The following is a 22225-nucleotide window of genomic DNA, read 5'->3' as shown; positions in this document are numbered from 1 at the left end:
ACTCGTTCGTTTCCTGCAAAGTTTATAAACCCAGCCTCATGCTGGAATCGTAGTAGAGCCAAGAGCGCAAAAATTCCTCTTAAATAACTTATGAAACTTCCGTGACTACAACGTGTCATGAATTTTGGTCGTGACAGACTTCTCGATCAGGAGTATTTTCCATTTCCATCTCGAGGGCGCGACGTAACTGAAATTATTGAAATATTTTGGTTTCCGATTGTGAGTTTGCAATACTGTTGTTATCTGTATTTATTTAAGGTTATGTTCGCTTAAACGTTTTTGATAGTGTGTTAAATTTGTTCTCACACTGTTATTTTTTTATAATATAATTTTTAATTTGGTATAAACCTGTTTTCCTTAAACATGTCGATCAAAAAATCCCGCAAACTTTAACGTTTTTAGTACGTTTCTTTTAAAGTGCGTAACGGTAAAGTATAATTGATAATTAACCCGCACATTTACAATAACGTGATATATTTCTGTCGCATCGAATCGTACGCGTCTCGAAATCGCACTATTTTTTTTTTTCTCTTTTGCTGATAATTAGTCTTCGTTTCGCCAGTGACAAGAGGTTAATCTTAATATTCGTTATGTGTTATTATCTTTTTTTACTTTCGTATCATTCTATAAGTAGTAAATATTAAGTCCATTCCTTACTCGGGGTGCGTTCGACCACGCCACGGAGGTCGACATCAACGTACTCAAGGCAAGGAAGATCGCGCCGCGTGTTGGTTCAAAAAACGGAGGGAAGCCTACGATTCACTCGTCCTTCTGGACATACCCAAATACTCACGTTGGCAAGCCTTCTTTCAACAGACGAGAGAGCCAAACTCCCGATCGTTCATCTTCGGTTTTTTTTTGGTTCATTGTAAATAAATATACAACTCAATATAACTAATGGTCAATTAGATTATGTTAGAGCTACATTATAAATACTTTAAAACATTGTGGACGGTTGATATAGTTAGGATAGCTACATTAAAGATACTGTGAAATCATGTAAACGGTTTCCCCCAAATAAATACACCTGTTGTGGTACGGGAAAAAGAAAATGGGTGCGTGTACTTACGTACGCGCGTGAGAAGTTCTTTGGCATCATTTAAAAAATAGTTTTTAATTGCATGCAAAAATAGTGCGTGGAATCCCTTCGCGCGGAAAAAGTGAAACTTCGTAACGTGGAAATGAAAATAGGAAGGGGTAGAAATTGATTTTTAGTGAAATCATATTGTATTAAATCAAACTAAAAAATAAAGGAAATACATTTGTAACGATTCATAGATTGATTTTCAGAGAGAGAGAGAGAGAGAGAGAGAGAGAGAGAGACCTATTGAATGTCTATAAAACTAACTTTTTTATGAGAGCAGATTTTCATGAAATAAATCATGAAATCATTCAACGATAAAAGCTGTTTATTTAATCAAACGGACGGGTTCGCCGCAAGGAGAAAATTGACGCGGCGAAACCTCGTGAACATAGAGAAATGACACACACTCACTATTTATGTGTCTATGAAACATGATTTTTTTCTACAATTTAAATTGTAATATACAAAAAGGGTATTGAAAATTGAAACAAATATGGTGACACTACAAACTGTCCGGATCTTTATTTTTTTCTTACTCTCTACTTAGTTCCTTACTTCTCAATCTCGCTCTTCCTCTTTCAATTCCCCCTCCCCAGGAGCGTTAAACGTTTAACGCAACCTTTGTTGGAAGTCACATTAGAATTATAACTTCAAAAAAGTGAGCATGAACTTCGAGGAACTTCGGGTTTGGCTCTCTCGTCTGTGAAAAGAATGTCTTGCCGACGTGAGTGTTCGGGTATGTCCAGAAGGACGAGTGAATCGTAGGCTTCCCAAAAAAGGGACGTTACCGAAGACTTTGCCAGCCGCGGTTCCTGTCTCCGCCACCCAGAGCGCTGCCCACCTCGCGAGGGCACACGCACCCGCCGATCTCGGCCGGCAGCTGTCAGCCGTCGGACGAGTCACGAGTCAGTCAAGTGGCGTGTGCGTGCGTGCTCGGACAGGTTAGCGACGTTTTCCGGTCGCGTGACGGGGGTTTTCCGCGTTTGTTTCCGCCGCCGCGCAGCTGCTCAAAACTCCCGCAGAGGTGTTTTCGAATCAGTAACATATTGCTTTTGTCGACCGCTTTTCTTAGAGTGCACGGTGCAGGTGTCTTCAGAATGTACTAAGTAAATTTATCAAAAAATCAACCACGTGAACGTAGAATAAATCACCAAGTTGAAATTGGCGACCTCCCCGGTTAAACAGCACAGCGTGAAATGTGCGTCAGAATACATTCACTGTGGTTTTTCAACCACAGTGCCTCACCTGCGGTGACCGGATACCAGATCTGCGCAGCGACAAAAGGTAAAAAAATCTATATATATTTTATATATTACATTGTCGTGAATTGTTTCAAACGCATGTCTAACTAACCATGTGGGGCTTCACTCTAGAATAAAAATCCAAACATCCGAAAATGAATTTATTCAGTACCTCAATTTATTTCTGATGATTATATCCAGGCACATTAAAGATACTTTCACTAAATTTAACATTTAATTAACCATTTTACGTTCGCCTCTGCAGTGACTCGGTATGTGTCCAGGTGAAAGTTTGATGGTTTTTTTTTTTTAGGGTTAACGAATGGTGTAAACTTATTGTAAGTATTACGTGTAATGTAAATGTAGTGACATTAATGTGCTTTTTTGCATTAATACCGTAGCCGAAACTGTTTTAAACGAGATGTATCATTGATACGGTTGTCGCCTCCCTACTGTTTACTTGATATTAACTGAAACATGTTCACGTGGTTCTCCAAATATCTCTAGGAATAGAGCGTAGACGAGGCTGTTTTTATAAAGACAGTAATGTTAAATGTTATTACTTTACGGCCGGGGCCAAGAATTTTTTCCACCCTTATCGGTGTTCCACCCTAATTAGGCACAATCAAAGTGGAAAACAAATTGTGATGGAAAACGTGTGTTGTTGAAAATATTTTAAAGCTCCTCGACATAATAATTATAAATAAAACAAGGAACTGAATAAATCCATTTTTTGTGCACCCCCCTTTTTTAGAGTGACCTTCTACAATAAATAATTACGACGTGTTTTTACAGATATTCTCTGACAGAAAACTCAACAGTATTTTCAAACGTATTCATTTAGCGGTTTCCGAATACATCCTTCAAGGACTCACTACTAGCCTAAATGATCCTTGAAAATTTCATTTTAAAAGATATCAGCCATAATTGTTGAACTCCTGAATAGTTGTTAGGATTTTTACAAGAAATGAGATGCAGCTTTTCATGAAAGGACGAATCACTCCTGTTCTTTCACGCGTCTTTGTGGCTTTGAAGAGTTTTTAATACTAAAGTTTTGTTTAAAATAAGGCGACGGCTGTCTGTTACATAGCCATTCAATTGCTGTGTACAAAGTTGTATATTTAAAGATTAACTTGAACGTGAAAAAATTTAAATGTTTTGGAAATCGAGTGTGTAAAACTTGTAAACCCAAACAAATGACTGGCAAAAGAGAATTTATTTTTGTTGATACTCTAGGTATTGTTAGGGTTTAAATAATTCAGATAATCCTTTATGGGCATATTCTTACCGAATGCAGCCTTGAGATTAAGGTTTCCGGTAATTCTATAAGAAATCAAAAAATACTTTTATTCTATGCTCTTTCACTTCCTCTTTTCAAATCAACCGGCGGAGATAAGAAATTCCAAATACTTTAGGAGATATCGAATTTTTAAATTTTGAACATGTAGAGTAGTGGTATATGCGAAAACAAATTCTAAAAATCTGAAATTACTTTTATTATATACACTTTCACTTTCTCTTTTCATTAAAACCAGCGGAGATAAGAAATTAAAAATACTTTAGGAGATATCGAATTTTTTAATTTAGCAATACAACACCTGTACAACCATTCGAACGAAGCCATTTTTGTTATTTTGCCGTGTGTGCGTGAATGCGTAATAAATAAAATGGTCGATTAGGTCAGGTCAGTTACATTATTAATACTTTCAAACTAAGCGGACATAAAATATAATGTGAATTAATTTTAATGACTGTTTAGTTTTAAAATATTTATAATGTAACTGACCTGACCAAACAAACCGGGACAAAGGATGAACAGTACGAACTAAAATGGTCGATTAGAACAGGTCAGTTACATTATGAATACTTTCAAACTAAGTGTAGATTAAAAATAATATGATTTAATTTCAATGGTTCTTTAGTTTTAAAGTATTTATTATTTAACTGACCTGACCTAACAAACCCGGACAAATGATGAACATTAAGAACTCACGTAAAAATTTTTAGTTAATTATTACTTGCACAACAATATCCAAATAAAAAATAAGACTTTTAAAATTAGAAACGTTAAAAGCCCACCTAAGTTGGAGGCGGGTACATTTCCTTTGTCATTAGAAGGAAATAATGTCGTTCACCTACGTCGCGATACCTGTGACGGAACATTAATAAATAAATAAATAATCACGTATTGGTTCATTTGAATACTGGCCAATCACGGAACTGTCACGTGACAAAATTGTCCAATAAGAAACATAATAGATACTCGTAAACAAGAAACAATGGTAATCGCAGCATGAATACGCAGGTATTGTGATGAAAATTAAAAAATTCAATATCTCCTAAAGTATTTGGAATTTCTTATCTCCGCCGGTTGATTTGAAAAGAGGAAGTGAAAGAGCATAGAATAAAAGTATTTTTGCATTTTTTGCATTTTCTTTCTCATATACCGCGAATCTACATATTTACCGCAGATTTTATTATAATTTTGTATCCGCATATTGATTTATATTCACAATCGACAGTATTTTCATTTTTTTCGTCCGACATCGCTCGTAATGTCCACCAATTGCACGGCCGTGAAACTATAGAATATCGTCCGCAAGTGCGTGGCACGGTGACGGCAACCTTACTGCCGGGCAGCGGAAAAATGACGGCGTCGGCACTGCCGGCAGTATCACGGTGACGAGAACGACACTGCTGTCGGCGGCTTGGCGACGGCTAGCCCACCACTAGAAGATGCACAGTGACGGCGTCAGCACTGCCGGCAGTATCACGGTGACAAGAACGACACTGCTGTCGGCGGCTTAATGACGGCTAGCCCACCACTAGAAGATGCACAGTGATGGCGTCGGCACTGCCGGCAGTATCACGGTGACGAGAACGACACTGCTGTCGGCGGCTTGGCGACGGCTAGCCCACCACTAGAAGATGCACAGTGACGGCGTCAGCACTGCCGGCAGTATCACGGTGACGAGAACGACACTGCTGTCGGCGGCTTGGTGACGGCTAGCCCACCACTAGAAGATGCACAGTGATGGCGTCGGTACTGCCGGCAGTATCACGGTGACGAGAACGACACTGCTGTCGGCGGGTTGGTGACGGCTAGCCCACCACTAGAAGATGCACAGTGACGGCGTCAGCACTGCCGGCAGTATCACGGTGACGAGAACGACACTGCTGTCGGCGGCTTGGTGACGGCTAGCCCACCACTAGAAGATGCACAGTGACGGCGTCAGCACTGCCGGCAGTATCACGGTGACGAGAACGACACTGCTGTCGGCGGCTTGGTGACGGCTAGCCCACCACTAGAAGATGCACAGTGACGGCGTCAGCACTGCCAGCAGTATCACGGTGACGAGAACGACACTGCTGTCGGCAGCTTGGCAACGGCTAGCCCACCACTAGAAGATGCACAGTGACGGCGTCAGCACTGCCGGCAGTATCACGGTGACGAGAACGACACTGCTGTCGGCGGCTTGGTGACGGCTAGCCCACCACTAGAAGATGCACAGTGACGGCGTCAGCACTGCCGGCAGTATCACGGTGACGAGAACGACACTACTGTCGGCGGCTTGGTGACGGCTAGCCCACCACTAGAAGATGCACAGTGACGGCGTCAGCACTGCCGGCAGTATCACGGTGACGAGAACGACACTGCTGTCGGCGGCTTGGTGACGGCTAGCCCACCACTAGAAGATGCACAGTGATGGCGTCGGCACTGCCGGCAGTATCACGGTGACGAGAACGACACTGCTGTCTGCGGCTTGGCGACGGCTAGCCCACCACTAGAAGATGCACAGTGACGGCGTCAGCACTGCCGGCAGTATCACGGTGACGAGAACGACACTGCTGTCGGCGGCTTGGGGACGGCTAGCCCACCACTAGAAGATGCACAGTGACGGCGTCAGCACTGCCGGCAGTATCACGGTGACGAGAACAACACTGCTGTCGGCGGCTTGGCGACGGCTAGCACACCACTAGAAGATGCACAGTGACGGCGTCAGCACTGCCGGCAGTATCACGGTGACGAGAACGACACTGCTGAAGGCGGCTTGGCGACGGCTAGCCCACCACTAGAAGATGCACAGTGATGGCGTCGGCACTGCCGGCAGTATCACGGTGACGAAAACGACACTGCTGTCGGCGGCTTGGCGACGGCTAGCCCACCATTAGAAGATGCACAGTGACGGCGTCAGCACTGCCGGCAGTATCACGGTGACGAGAACGACACTGCTGTCGGCGGCTTGGCGACGGCTAGCCCACCACTAGAAGATACACAGTGATGGCGTCAGCACTGCCGGCAGTATCACGGTGACGAGAACGACACTGCTGTCGGCGGCTTGGTGACGGCTAGCCAACCACTAGAAGATGCACAGTGATGGCGTCGGCACTGCCGGCAGTATCACGGTGACGAGAACGACACTGCTGTCGGCGGCTTGGCGACAGCTAGCCCACCACTAGAAGATGCACAGTGACGGCGTCAGCACTGCCGGCAGTATCACGGTGACGAGAACGACACTGCTGTCGGCGGCTTGGCGACGGCTAGCCCACCACTAGAAGATGCACAGTGACGGCGTCAGCACTGCCGGCAGTATCACGGTGACGAGAACGACACTGCTGTCGGCGGCTTGGCGACGGCTAGCCCACCACTAGAAGATGCACAGTGACGGCGTCAGCACTGCCGGCAGTATCACGGTGACGAGAACGACACTGCTGTCGGCGGCTTGGCGACGGCTAGCCCACCACTAGAAGATGCACAGTGATGGCATCGGCACTGCCGGCAGTATCACGGTGACGAGAACGACACTGCTGTCGGCGGGTTGGTGACGGCTAGCCCACCACTAGAAGATGCACAGTGATGGCGTCGGCACTGCCGGCAGTATCACGGTGACGAGAACGATACTGCTGTCGGCGGCTTGGTGACGGCTAGCCCACCACTAGAAGATGCACAGTGACGGCGTCAGCACTGCCGGCAGTATCACGGTGACGAGAACGACAGTGCTGTCGGCGGCTTGGTGACGGCTAGCCCACCACTAGAAGATGCACAGTGACAGCGTCAGCACTGCCGGCAGTATCACGGTGACGAGAACGACACTGCTGTCGGCGGCTTGGTGACAGCTAGCCCACCACTAGAAGATGCACAGTGACGGCGTCAGCACTGCCGGCAGTATCACGGTGACGAGAACGACACTGCTGTCGGCGGCTTGGCGACAGCTAGCCCACCACTAGAAGATGCACAGTGACGGCGTCAGCACTGCCGGCAGTATCACGGTGACGAGAACGACACTGCTGTCGGCGGCTTGGTGACGGCTAGCCCACCACTAGAAGATGCACAGTGATGGCGTCGGCACTGCCGGCAGTATCACGGTGACGAGAACGACACTGCTGTCGGCGGCTTGGTGACGGCTAGCCCACCACTAGAAGATGCACAGTGACGGCGTCGGCACTGCCGGCAGTATCACGGTGACGAGAACGACACTGCTGTCGGCGGCTTGGTGACGGCTAGCCCACCACTAGAAGATGCACAGTGATGGCGTCGGCACTGATGGCAGTATCACGGTGACAAGAACGACACTGCTGTCGGCGGCTTGGTGACGGCTAGCCCACCACTAAAAGATGCACAGTGACGGCGTCAGCACTGCCGGCAGTATCACGGTGACGAGAACGACACTGCTGTCGGCGGCTTGGTGACGGCTAGCCCACCAATAGAAGATGCACAGTGATGGCGTCGGCACTGCCGGCAGTATCACAGTGACGAGAACGACACTGCTGTCGGCGGGTAGGTGACGGCTAGCCCACCACTAGAAGATGCACAGTGACGGCATCAGCACTGCCGGCAGTATCACTGTGACGAGAACGACACTGCTGTCGGCGGCTTGGTGACGGCTAGCCCACCACTAGAAGATGCACAGTGATGGCGTCGGCACTGCCGGCAGTATCACGGTGACGAGTACGACACTGCTGTCGGTGGCTTGGTGACGGCAAGCCCACCACTAGAAGATGCACTGTGACGGCTAGCCCACCACTAGAAGATGCACAGTGATGGCGTCAGCACTGCCGGCAGTATCACGGTGACGAGAACGACACTGCTTTCGGCGGCTTGGTGACGGCTAGCCCACCACTAGAAGATGCACAGTGATGGCGTCGGCACTGGCGGCAGTATCACGGTGACGAGAACGACACTGCTGTCGGCGGTTAGGTGACGGCTAGCCCACCACTAGAAGATGCACAGTGACGGCTAGCCCACCACTAGAAGATGCACAGTGACGGCGTCGGCACTGCCGGCAGTATCACGGTGACGAGAACGACACTGCTGTCGGCGGCTTGGTGACGGGTAGCCCACCACTAGAAGATGCACAGTGACGGCGTTGGCACTGCCGGCAGTATCACGGTGACGAGAACGACACTGCTGTCGGTGGCTTGGTGACGGCAAACACACCACTAGAAGATGCACGGTGACGGCTAGCCCACCACTAGAAGATGCACAATGACGGCGTCAGCACTGCCGGCAGTATCACGGTGACAAGAACGACACTGCTGTCGACGGCTTGGTGACGGCTAGCCCACCACTAGAAGATGCACAGTGATGGCGTAGGCACTGCCGGCAGTATCACGGTGACGAGAACGACACTGCTGTCGGCGGGTAGGTGACGGCTAGCCCACCACTAGAAGATGCACAGTGATGGCGTCGGCACTGCCGGCAGTATCATGGTGACGAGAACGACACTGCTGTCGGCGGGTAGGTGACGGCTAGCCCACCACTAGAAGATGCACGGTGACGGCTAGCCCACCACTAGAAGATGCACAGTGACGGCGTCAGCACTGCCGGCAGTATCACGGTGACGAGAACGACACTGCTGTCGGCGGATTGGTGACGGCTAGCCCACCACTAGATGATGCACAGTGACGGCGTCAGCACTGCCGGTAGTATCACGGTGACGAGAATGACACTGCTGTCGGCGGCTTGGTGACGGCTAGCCCACCACTTGAAGATGCACAGTGACGGCTAGCCCACCACTAGAAGATGCACAGTGACGGCTTCAGCACTGCCGGCAGTATTACGGTGACAAGAACGACACTGCTGTCGGCGGCTTGGTGACGGCTAGCCCACCACTAGAAGATGCACAGTGATGGCGTCGGCACTGCCGGCAGTATCACGGTGACGAGAACGACACTGCTGTCGGTGGCTTGGTGACGGCAAGCCCACCACTAGAAGATGCACGGTGACGGCGTCGGCACTGCCGGCAGTATCACGGTGACGAGAACGACACTGCTGTCGGCGGCTTGGTGACGGCTAGCTCACCACTAGAAGATGCACGGTGACTGCTAGCCCACCACTAGAAGATGCACAGTGACGGCGTCGGCACTGCCGGCAGTATCACGGTGACGAGAACGACACTGCTGTCGGCGGCTTGGTGACGGCTAGCCCAAAACTAGAAGATGCACGGTGACGGCTAGCCCACCACTAGAAGATGCACAGTGACGAGGTCGGCACTGCCGGCAATATCACGGTGACGAGAACGACACTGCTGTCGGCGGCTCGGTGACGGCTAGCCCACCACTAGAAGATGCATGGTGACGGCTAGCCCACCACTAGAAGATGCACAGTGACGGCGTCGGCACTGCCGTCAGTATCACGGTGACGAGAACGACACTGCTGTCGGCGGCTCGGTGACGGCTAGCCCACCACTAGAAGATGCACGGTGACGGCTAGCCCACCACTACAAGATGCACAGTGACGGCGTCGGCACTGCCGGCAGTATCACGGTGACGAGAACGACACTGCTGTCGGCGGCTTGGTGACGGCTAGGCACTACTAGAAGATGCACAGTGACGGCGTTAGAACTGCCGGCAGTATCACGGTGACGAGAACGACACTGCTGTCGGCGGCTCGATGACGGCTAGCCCACCACTAGAAGATGCACAGTGACGGCGTCGGCACTGCCGGCAGTATCACGGTGACGAGAACGACACTGCTGTCGGCGGCTCGGTGACGGCTAGCCCACCACTAGAAGATGCACGGTGACGGCTAGCCCACCACTAGAAGATGCACAGTGACGGGGTCGGCACTGCCGGCAGTATCACGGTGACGAGAACGACACTGCTGTCGGCGGCTTGGTGACGGCTAGGCACTACTAGAAGATGCACAGTGACGGCGTTAGAACTGCCGGCAGTATCACGGTGATGAGAACGACACTGCTGTCGGCGGCTTGGTGACGGCTAGCCCACCACTAGAAGATGCATAGTGACGGCGTCGGCACTGCCGGCAGTATCACGGTGTCGAGAACGACACTGCTGTCGGCGGCTTGGTGACGGCTAGCCCACCACAAGAAGATGCATAGTGACGGCGTCAGCCCTGCCGGCAGTATCACGGTGACGAGAACGACACTGCTGTCGGCGGCTTGGTGACAGCAAGCCCACCACTATAAGATGCACGGTGACGGCTAGCCCACCACTAGAAGATGCACAATGACGGAGTCGGCACTGCCGGCAGTATCACGGTGACGAGAACGACACTGCTGTCGGCGGCTCGGTGACGGCTAGCCCACCACTAGAAGATGCACGGTGACGGCTAGCCCACCACTAGAAGATGCACAGTGACGGCGTCGGCACTGCCGGCAGTATCACGGTGACGAGAACGACACTTCTGTCGGCGGCTTGGTGACGGCTAGCCCACCACTAAAAGATGCACAGTGACGGCGTCAGCACTGCCGGCAGTATCACGGTGACGAGAACGACACTGCTGTCGGCGGCTTGGTGACGGCTACCCCACCACTAGAAGATGCAAAGTGACGGCGTCGGCACTGCCGGCAGTATCACGGTGATGAGAACTACACTGCTGTCGGCGGCTTGGCAACGGCTAGCCCACCACTAGAAGATGCACAGTGACGGCGTCAGAACTGCCGGCAGTATCACGGTGACGAGAACGACACTGCTGTCGGAGGCTTGGTGATTGCTAGCCTACCACTAGAAGATGCACAGTGACGGCGTCAGCACTGCCGGCAGTATCACGGTGACGAGAACGACACTACTGTCGGCGGCTTGGTGACGGCTAGCCCACCACTAGAAGATGCACAGTGACGGCGTCAGCACTGCCGGCAGTATCACGGTGACGAGAACGACACTGCTGTCGGCGGCTTGGTGACGGCTAGCCCACCACTAGAAGATGCACAGTGACGGCGTCAGCACTGCCGGCAGTATCACGGTGACGAGAACGACACTGCTGTCGGCGGCTTGGTGACGGCTAGCCCACCACTAGAAGATGCACAGTGATGGCGTCGGCACTGCCGGCAGTATCACGGTGACGAGAACGACACTGCTGTCTGCGGCTTGGCGACGGCTAGCCCACCACTAGAAGATGCACAGTGACGGCGTCAGCACTGCCGGCAGTATCACGGTGACGAGAACGACACTGCTGTCGGCGGCTTGGGGACGGCTAGCCCACCACTAGAAGATGCACAGTGACGGCGTCAGCACTGCCGGCAGTATCACGGTGACGAGAACAACACTGCTGTCGGCGGCTTGGCGACGGCTAGCCCACCACTAGAAGATGCACAGTGACGGCGTCAGCACTGCCGGCAGTATCACGGTGACGAGAACGACACTGCTGAAGGCGGCTTGGCGACGGCTAGCCCACCACTAGAAGATGCACAGTGATGGCGTCGGCACTGCCGGCAGTATCACGGTGACGAAAACGACACTGCTGTCGGCGGCTTGGCGACGGCTAGCCCACCATTAGAAGATGCACAGTGACGGCGTCAGCACTGCCGGCAGTATCACGGTGACGAGAACGACACTGCTGTCGGCGGCTTGGCGACGGCTAGCCCACCACTAGAAGATACACAGTGACGGCGTCAGCACTGCCGGCAGTATCACGGTGACGAGAACGACACTGCTGTCGGCGGCTTGGTGACGGCTAGCCCACCACTAGAAGATGCACAGTGATGGCGTCGGCACTGCCGGCAGTATCACGGTGACGAGAACGACACTGCTGTCGGCGGCTTGGCGACGGCTAGCCCACCACTAGAAGATGCACAGTGACGGCGTCAGCACTGCCGGCAGTATCACGGTGACGAGAACGACACTGCTGTCGGCGGCTTGGCGACGGCTAGCCCACCACTAGAAGATGCACAGTGACGGCGTCAGCACTGCCGGCAGTATCATGGTGACGAGAACGACACTGCTGTCGGCGGCTTGGCGACGGCTAGCCCACCACTAGAAGATGCACAGTGATGGCGTCGGCACTGCCGGCAGTATCACGGTGACGAGAACGACACTGCTGTCGGCGGGTTGGTGACGGCTAGCCCACCACTAGAAGGTGCACAGTGATGGCGTCGGCACTGCCGGCAGTATCACAATGACGAGAACGACACTGCTGTCGGTGGCTTGGTGACGGCCAGCCCACCACTAGAAGATGCACTGTGACGGCTAGCCCACCACTAGAAGATGCACAGTGATGGCGTCAGCACTGCCGGCAGTATCACGGTGACGAGAACGACACTGCTTTCGGCGGCTTGGTGACGGCTAGCCCACCACTAGAAGATGCACAGTGATGGCGTCGGCACTGGCGGCAGTATCACGGTGACGAGAACGACACTGCTGTCGGCGGTTAGGTGACGGCTAGCCCACCACTAGAAGATGCACAGTGACGGCTAGCCCACCACTAGAAGATGCACAGTGACGGCGTCGGCACTGCCGGCAGTATCACGGTGACGAGAACGACACTGCTGTCGGCGGCTAGGTGACGGCTAGCCCACCACTAGAAGATGCACAGTGACGGCGTTGGCACTGCCGGCAGTATCACAGTGACGAGAACGACACTGCTGTCGGTGGCTTGGTGACGGCAAACACACCACTAGAAGATGCACGGTGACGGCTAGCCCACCACTAGAAGATGCACAATGACGGCGTCAGCACTGCCGGCAGTATCACGGTGACAAGAACGACACTGCTGTCGACGGCTTGGTGACGGCTAGCCCGCCACTAGAAGATGCACAGTGATGGCGTCGGCACTGCCGGCAGTATCACGGTGACGAGAACGACACTGCTGTCGGCGGGTAGGTGACGGCTAGCCCACCACTAGAAGATGCACAGTGATGGCGTCGGCACTGCCGGCAGTATCATGGTGACGAGAACGACACTGCTGTCGGCGGGTAGGTGACGGCTAGCCCACCACTAGAAGATGCACGGTGACGGCTAGCCCACCACTAGAAGATGCACAGTGACGGCGTCAGCACTGCCGGCAGTATCACAGTGACGAGAACGACACTGCTGTCGGCGGATTGGTGACGGCTAGCCCACCACTAGATGATGCACAGTGACGGCGTCAGCACTGCCGGTAGTATCACGGTGACGAGAATGACACTGCTGTCGGCGGCTTGGTGACGGCTAGCCCACCACTTGAAGATGCACAGTGATGGCGTCGGCACTGCCGGCAGTATCACGGTGACGAGAACGACACTGCTGTCGGTGGCTTGGTGACGGCAAGCCCACCACTAGAAGATGCACGGTGACGGCTAGCCCACCACTAGAAGATGCACAGTGACGGCTTCAGCACTGCCGGCAGTATTACGGTGACAAGAACGACACTGCTGTCGGCGGCTTGGTGACGGCTAGCCCACCACTAGAAGATGCACAGTGATGGCGTCGGCACTGCCGGCAGTATCACGGTGACGAGAACGACACTGCTGTCGGTGGCTTGGTGACGGCAAGCCCACCACTAGAAGATGCACGGTGACGGCGTCGGCACTGCCGGCAGTATCACGGTGACGAGAACGACACTGCTGTCGGCGGCTTGGTGACGGCTAGCTCACCACTAGAAGATGCACGGTGACTGCTAGCCCACCACTAGAAGATGCACAGTGACGGCGTCGGCACTGCCGGCAGTATCACGGTGACGAGAACGACACTGCTGTCGGCGGCTTGGTGACGGCTAGCCCAAAACTAGAAGATGCACGGTGACGGCTAGCCCACCACTAGAAGATGCACAGTGACGAGGTCGGCACTGCCGGCAATATCACGGTGACGAGAACGACACTGCTGTCGGCGGCTCGGTGACGGCTAGCCCACCACTAGAAGATGCACGGTGACGGCTAGCCCACCACTAGAAGATGCACAGTGACGGCGTCGGCACTGCCGTCAGTATCACGGTGACGAGAACGACACTGCTGTCGGCGGCTCGGTGACGGCTAGCCCACCACTAGAAGATGCACGGTGACGGCTAGCCCACCACTACAAGATGCACAGTGACGGCGTCGGCACTGCCGGAAGTATCACGGTGACGAGAACGACACTGCTGTCGGCGGCTTGGTGACGGCTAGGCACTACTAGAAGATGCACAGTGACGGCGTTAGAACTGCCGGCAGTATCACGGTGACGAGAACGACACTGCTGTCGGCGGCTCGATGACGGCTAGCCCACCACTAGAAGATGCACAGTGACGGCTTCGGCACTGCCGGCAGTATCACGGTGACGAGAACGACACTGCTGTCGGCGGCTCGGTGACGGCTAGCCCACCACTAGAAGATGCACGGTGACGGCTAGCCCACCACTAGAAGATGCACAGTGACGGGGTCGGCACTGCCGGCAGTATCACGGTGACGAGAACGACACTACTGTCGGCGGCTTGGTGACGGCTAGGCACTACTAGAAGATGCACAGTGACGGCGTTAGAACTGCCGGCAGTATCACGGTGATGAGAACGACACTGCTGTCGGCGGCTTGGTGACGGCTAGCCCACCACTAGAAGATGCATAGTGACGGCGTCGGCACTGCCGGCAGTATCACGGTGTCGAGAACGACACTGCTGTCGGCGGCTTGGTGACGGCTAGCCCACCACTAGAAGATACATAGTGACGGCGTCAGCCCTGCCGGCAGTATCACGGTGACGAGAACGACACTGCTGTCGGCGGCTTGGTGACAGCAAGCCCACCACTATAAGATGCACGGTGACGGCTAGCCCACCACTAGAAGATGCACAATGACGGAGTCGGCACTGCCGGAAGTATCACGGTGACGAGAACGACACTGCTGTCGGCGGCTCGGTGACGGCTAGCCCACCACTAGAAGATGCACGGTGACGGCTAGCCCACCACTAGAAGATGCACAGTGACGGCGTCGGCACTGCCGGCAGTATCACGGTGACGAGAACGACACTGCTGTCGGCGGCTTGGTGACGGCTAGCCCACCAGTAAAAGATGCACAGTGACGGCGTCAGCACTGCCGGCAGTATCACGGTGACGAGAACGACACTGCTGTCGGCGGCTTGGTGACGGCTACCCCACCACTAGAAGATGCACAGTGACGGCGTCGGCACTGCCGGCAGTATCACGGTGATGAGAACTACACTGCTGTCGGCGGCTTGGCAACGGCTAGCCCACCACTAGAAGATGCACAGTGACGGCGTCAGCACTGCCGGCAGTATCACGGTGACGAGAACGACACTGCTGTCGGCGGCTTGGTGACGGCTAGCCCACCACTAGAAGATGCACAGTGACGGCGTCAGCACTGCCGGCAGTATCACGGTGACGAGAACGACACTACTGTCGGCGGCTTGGTGACGGCTAGCCCACCACTAGAAGATGCACAGTGACGGCGTCAGCACTGCCGGCAGTATCACGGTGACGAGAACGACACTGCTGTCGGCGGCTTGGTGACGGCTAGCCCACCACTAGAAGATGCACAGTGACGGCGTCAGCACTGCCGGCAGTATCACGGTGACGAGAACGACACTGCTGTCGGCGGCTTGGTGACGGCTAGCCCACCACTAGAAGATGCACAGTGATGGCGTCGGCACTGCCGGCAGTATCACGGTGACGAGAACGACACTGCTGTCTGCGGCTTGGCGACGGCTAGCCCACCACTAGAAGATGCACAGTGACGGCGTCAGCACTGCCGGCAGTATCACGGTGACGAGAACGACACTGCTGTCGGCGGCTTGGGGACGGCTAGCCCACCACTAGAAGATGCACAGTGACGGCGTCAGCACTGCCGGCAGTATCACGGTGACGAGAACAACACTGCTGTCGGCGGCTTGGCGACGGCTAGCCCACCACTAGAAGATGCACAGTGACGGCGTCAGCACTGCCGGCAGTATCACGGTGACGAGAACGACACTGCTGAAGGCGGCTTGGCGATGGCTAGCCCACCACTAGAAGATGCACAGTGATGGCGTCGGCACTGCCGGCAGTATCACGGTGACGAAAACGACACTGCTGTCGGCGGCTTGGCGACGGCTAGCCCACCATTAGAAGATGCACAGTGACGGCGTCAGCACTGCCGGCAGTATCACGGTGACGAGAACGACACTGCTGTCGGCGGCTTGGCGACGGCTAGCCCACCACTAGAAGATACACAGTGACGGCGTCAGCACTGCCGGCAGTATCACGGTGACGAGAACGACACTGCTGTCGGCGGCTTGGTGACGGCTAGCCCACCACTAGAAGATGCACAGTGATGGCGTCGGCACTGCCGGCAGTATCACGGTGACGAGAACGACACTGCTGTCGGCGGCTCGGTGACGGCTAGCCCACCACTAGAAGATGCACGGTGACGGCTAGCCCACCACTAGAAGATGCACAGTGACGGGGTCGGCACTGCCGGCAGTATCACGGTGACGAGAACGACACTACTGTCGGCGGCTTGGTGACGGCTAGGCACTACTAGAAGATGCACAGTGACGGCGTTAGAACTGCCGGCAGTATCACGGTGATGAGAACGACACTGCTGTCGGCGGCTTGGTGACGGCTAGCCCACCACTAGAAGATGCATAGTGACGGCGTCGGCACTGCCGGCAGTATCACGGTGTCGAGAACGACACTGCTGTCGGCGGCTTGGTGACGGCTAGCCCACCACTAGAAGATACATAGTGACGGCGTCAGCCCTGCCGGCAGTATCACGGTGACGAGAACGACACTGCTGTCGGCGGCTTGGTGACAGCAAGCCCACCACTATAAGATGCACGGTGACGGCTAGCCCACCACTAGAAGATGCACAATGACGGAGTCGGCACTGCCGGAAGTATCACGGTGACGAGAACGACACTGCTGTCGGCGGCTCGGTGACGGCTAGCCCACCACTAGAAGATGCACGGTGACGGCTAGCCCACCACTAGAAGATGCACAGTGACGGCGTCGGCACTGCCGGCAGTATCACGGTGACGAGAACGACACTGCTGTCGGCGGCTTGGTGACGGCTAGCCCACCAGTAAAAGATGCACAGTGACGGCGTCAGCACTGCCGGCAGTATCACGGTGACGAGAACGACACTGCTGTCGGCGGCTTGGTGACGGCTACCCCACCACTAGAAGATGCACAGTGACGGCGTCGGCACTGCCGGCAGTATCACGGTGATGAGAACTACACTGCTGTCGGCGGCTTGGCAACGGCTAGCCCACCACTAGAAGATGCACAGTGACGGCGTCAGCACTGCCGGCAGTATCACGGTGACGAGAACGACACTGCTGTCGGCGGCTTGGTGACGGCTAGCCCACCACTAGAAGATGCACAGTGACGGCGTCAGCACTGCCGGCAGTATCACGGTGACGAGAACGACACTACTGTCGGCGGCTTGGTGACGGCTAGCCCACCACTAGAAGATGCACAGTGACGGCGTCAGCACTGCCGGCAGTATCACGGTGACGAGAACGACACTGCTGTCGGCGGCTTGGTGACGGCTAGCCCACCACTAGAAGATGCACAGTGACGGCGTCAGCACTGCCGGCAGTATCACGGTGACGAGAACGACACTGCTGTCGGCGGCTTGGTGACGGCTAGCCCACCACTAGAAGATGCACAGTGATGGCGTCGGCACTGCCGGCAGTATCACGGTGACGAGAACGACACTGCTGTCTGCGGCTTGGCGACGGCTAGCCCACCACTAGAAGATGCACAGTGACGGCGTCAGCACTGCCGGCAGTATCACGGTGACGAGAACGACACTGCTGTCGGCGGCTTGGGGACGGCTAGCCCACCACTAGAAGATGCACAGTGACGGCGTCAGCACTGCCGGCAGTATCACGGTGACGAGAACAACACTGCTGTCGGCGGCTTGGCGACGGCTAGCCCACCACTAGAAGATGCACAGTGACGGCGTCAGCACTGCCGGCAGTATCACGGTGACGAGAACGACACTGCTGAAGGCGGCTTGGCGACGGCTAGCCCACCACTAGAAGATGCACAGTGATGGCGTCGGCACTGCCGGCAGTATCACGGTGACGAAAACGACACTGCTGTCGGCGGCTTGGCGACGGCTAGCCCACCATTAGAAGATGCACAGTGACGGCGTCAGCACTGACGGCAGTATCACGGTGACGAGAACGACACTGCTGTCGGCGGCTTGGCGACGGCTAGCCCACCACTAGAAGATACACAGTGACGGCGTCAGCACTGCCGGCAGTATCACGGTGACGAGAACGACACTGCTGTCGGCGGCTTGGTGACGGCTAGCCCACCACTAGAAGATGCACAGTGATGGCGTCGGCACTGCCGGCAGTATCACGGTGACGAGAACGACACTGCTGTCGGCGGCTTGGCGACGGCTAGCCCACCACTAGAAGATGCACAGTGACGGCGTCAGCACTGCCGGCAGTATCACGGTGACGAGAACGACACTGCTGTCGGCGGCTTGGCGACGGCTAGCCCACCACTAGAAGATGCACAGTGACGGCGTCAGCACTGCCGGCAGTATCACGGTGACGAGAACGACACTGCTGTCGGCGGCTTGGCGACGGCTAGCCCACCACTAGAAGATGCACAGTGATGGCGTCGGCACTGCCGGCAGTATCACGGTGACGAGAACGACACTGCTGTCGGCGGGTTGGTGACGGCTAGCCCACAACTAGAAGGTGCACAGTGATGGCGTCGGCACTGCCGGCAGTATCACGGTGACGAGAACGACACTGCTGTCGGCGGCTTGGTGACGGCTAGCCCACCACTAGAAGATGCACAGTGATGGCGTCGGCACTGCCGGCAGTATCACGGTGACGAGAACGACACTGCTGTCGGCGGCTTGGTGACGGCTAGCCCACCACTAGAAGATGCACAGTGACGGCGTCGGCACTGCCGGCAGTATCACGGTGACGAGAACGACACTGCTGTCGGTGGCTTGGTGACGGCTAGCCCACCACTAGAAGATGCACAGTGATGGCGTCGGCACTGATTACAGTATCACGGTGACAAGAACGACACTGCTGTCGGCGGCTTGGTGACGGCTAGCCCCCCACTAAAAGATGCACAGTGACGGCGTCAGCACTGCCGGCAGTATCACGGTGACGAGAACGACACTGCTGTCGGCGGCTTGGTGACGGCTAGCCCACCACTAGAAGATGCACAGTGATGGCGTCGGCACTGCCGGCAGTATCACGGTGACGAGAACGACACTGCTGTCGGCGGGTAGGTGACGGCTAGCCCACCACTAGAAGATGCACAGTGACGGCATCAGCACTGCCGGCAGTATCACTGTGACGAGAACGACACTGCTGTCGGCGGCTTGGTGACGGCTAGCCCACCACTAGAAGATGCACAGTGATGGCGTCGGCACTGCCGGCAGTATCACGGTGACGAGAACGACACTGCTGTCGGTGGCTTGGTGACGGCAAGCCCACCACTTGAAGATGCACTGTGACGGCTAGCCCACCACTAGAAGATGCACAGTGACGGCGTCAGCACTGCCGGCAGTATCACGGTGACGAGAACGACACTGCTGTCGGCGGCTTGGTGACGGCTAGCCCACCACTAGAAGATGCACAGTGATGGCGTCGGCACTGGCGGCAGTATCACGGTGACGAGAACGACACTGCTGTCGGCGGTTAGGTGATGGCTAGCCCACCACTAGAAGATGCACAGTGACGGCTAGCCCACCACTAGAAGATGCACAGTGACGGCGTCGGCACTGCCGGCAGTATCACGGTGACGAGAACGACACTGCTGTCGGCGGCTTGGTGACGGCTAGCCCACCACTAGAAGATGCACAGTGACGGCGTTGGCACTGCCAGCAGTATCACGGTGACGAGAACGACACTGCTGTCGGTGGCTTGGTGACGGCAAACACACCACTAGAAGATGCACGGTGACGGCTAGCCCACCACTAGAAGATGCACAGTGACGGCGTCAGCACTGCCGGCAGTATCACGGTGACAAGAACGACACTGCTGTCGACGGCTTGGTGACGGCTAGCCCACCACTAGAAGATGCACAGTGATGGCGTCGGCACTGCCGGCAGTATCACGGTGACGAGAACGACACTGCTGTCGGCGGGTAGGTGACGGCTAGCCCACCACTAGAAGATGCACAGTGACGGCTAGCCCACCACTAGAAGATGCACAGTGACGGCGTCGGCACTGCCGGCAGTATCACGGTGACGAAAACGACACTGCTGTCGGCGGCTTTGTGACGGCTAGCCCACCACTAGAAGATGCACAGTGATGGCGTCGGCACTGCCGGCATTATCACGGTGACGAGAACGACACTGCTGTCGGCGGCTTGGTGACGGCTAGCCCACCACTAGAAGATGCACAGTGATGGCGTCGGCACTGCCGGCAGTATCATGGTGACGAGAACGACACTGCTGTCGGCGGGTAGGTGACGGCTAGCCCACCACTAGAAGATGCACGGTGACGGCTAGCCCACCACTAGAAGATGCACAGTGACGGCGTCAGCACTGCCGGCAGTATCACGGTGACGAGAACGACACTGCTGTCGGCGGCTTGGTGACGGCTAGCCCACCACTAGATGATGCACAGTGACGGCGTCAGCACTGCCGGTAGTATCACGGTGACGAGAATGACACTGCTGTCGGCGGCTTGGTGACGGCTAGCCCACCACTTGAAGATGCACAGTGATGGCGTCGGCACTGCCGGCAGTATCACGGTGACGAGAACGACACTGCTGTCGGTGGCTTGGTGACGGCAAGCCCACCACTAGAAGATGCACGGTGACGGCTAGCCCACCACTAGAAGATGCACAGTGACGGCGTCAGCACTGCCGGCAGTATTACGGTGACAAGAACGACACTGCTGTCGGCGGCTTGGTGACGGCTAGCCCACCACTAGAAGATGCACAGTGATGGCGTCGGCACTGCCGGCAGTATCACGGTGACGAGAACGACACTGCTGTCGGTGGCTTGGTGACGGCAAGCCCACCACTAGAAGATGCACGGTGACGGCGTCGGCACTGCCGGCAGTATCACGGTGACGAGAACGACACTGCTGTCGGCGGCTTGGTGACGGCTAGCTCACCACTAGAAGATGCACGGTGACTGCTAGCCCACCACTAGAAGATGCACAGTGACGGCGTCGGCACTGCCGGTAGTATCACGAAGACGAGAACGACACTGCTGTCGGCGGCTTGGTGACGGCTAGCCAAAAACTAGAAGATGCACGGTGACGGCTAGCCCACCACTAGAAGATGCACAGTGACGAGGTCGGCACTGCCGGCAATATTACGGTGACGGAACGACACTGCTGTCGGCGGCTCGGTGACGGCCAGCCCACCACTAGAAGATGCACGGTGACGGCTAGCCCACCACTAAAAGATGCACTGTGACGGCGTCGGCACTGCCATCAGTATCACGGTGACGAGAACGACACTGCTGTCGGCGGCTCGGTGACGGCTAGCCCACCACTAGAAGATGCACGGTGACGGCTAGCCCACCACTACAAGATGCACAGTGACGGCGTCGGCACTGCCGGCAGTATCACGGTGACGAGAACGACACTGCTGTCGGCGGCTTGGTGACGGCTAGGCACTACTAGAAGATGCACAGTGACGGCGTTAGAACTGCCGGCAGTATCACGGTGACGAGAACGACACTGCTGTCGGCGGCTTGATGACGGCTAGCCCACCACTAGAAGATGCACAGAGACGGCATCGGCACTGCCGGCAGTATCACGGTGACGAGAACG

The 22225-nt window shown here is 55.1% G+C and overlaps 1 protein-coding gene across 1 annotated transcript in view; it reads left to right on the top strand.

Annotated features, from left to right (window-relative positions):
• Nucleotides 1-1992: 1992 nt before the first annotated feature.
• LOC134538696 (large neutral amino acids transporter small subunit 2) overlaps nucleotides 1993-22225 on the top strand; it is a 912958-nt gene continuing 892725 nt past the window's right edge. The window contains exon 1 of the mRNA XM_063380130.1: nucleotides 1993-2368. The gene's annotated coding sequence lies outside the window, so the exon portion shown is untranslated. The remainder of the gene's footprint in view (nucleotides 2369-22225) is intronic.

Source organism: Bacillus rossius, chromosome 14 (assembly GCF_032445375.1).
Source record: "Bacillus rossius redtenbacheri isolate Brsri chromosome 14, Brsri_v3, whole genome shotgun sequence".
In the NCBI taxonomy this organism is placed as follows: domain Eukaryota; kingdom Metazoa; phylum Arthropoda; class Insecta; order Phasmatodea; family Bacillidae; genus Bacillus; species Bacillus rossius.
Note: the sequence above shows the minus strand (reverse complement) of the source record. Positions and strands in the feature narration are given on the sequence as shown.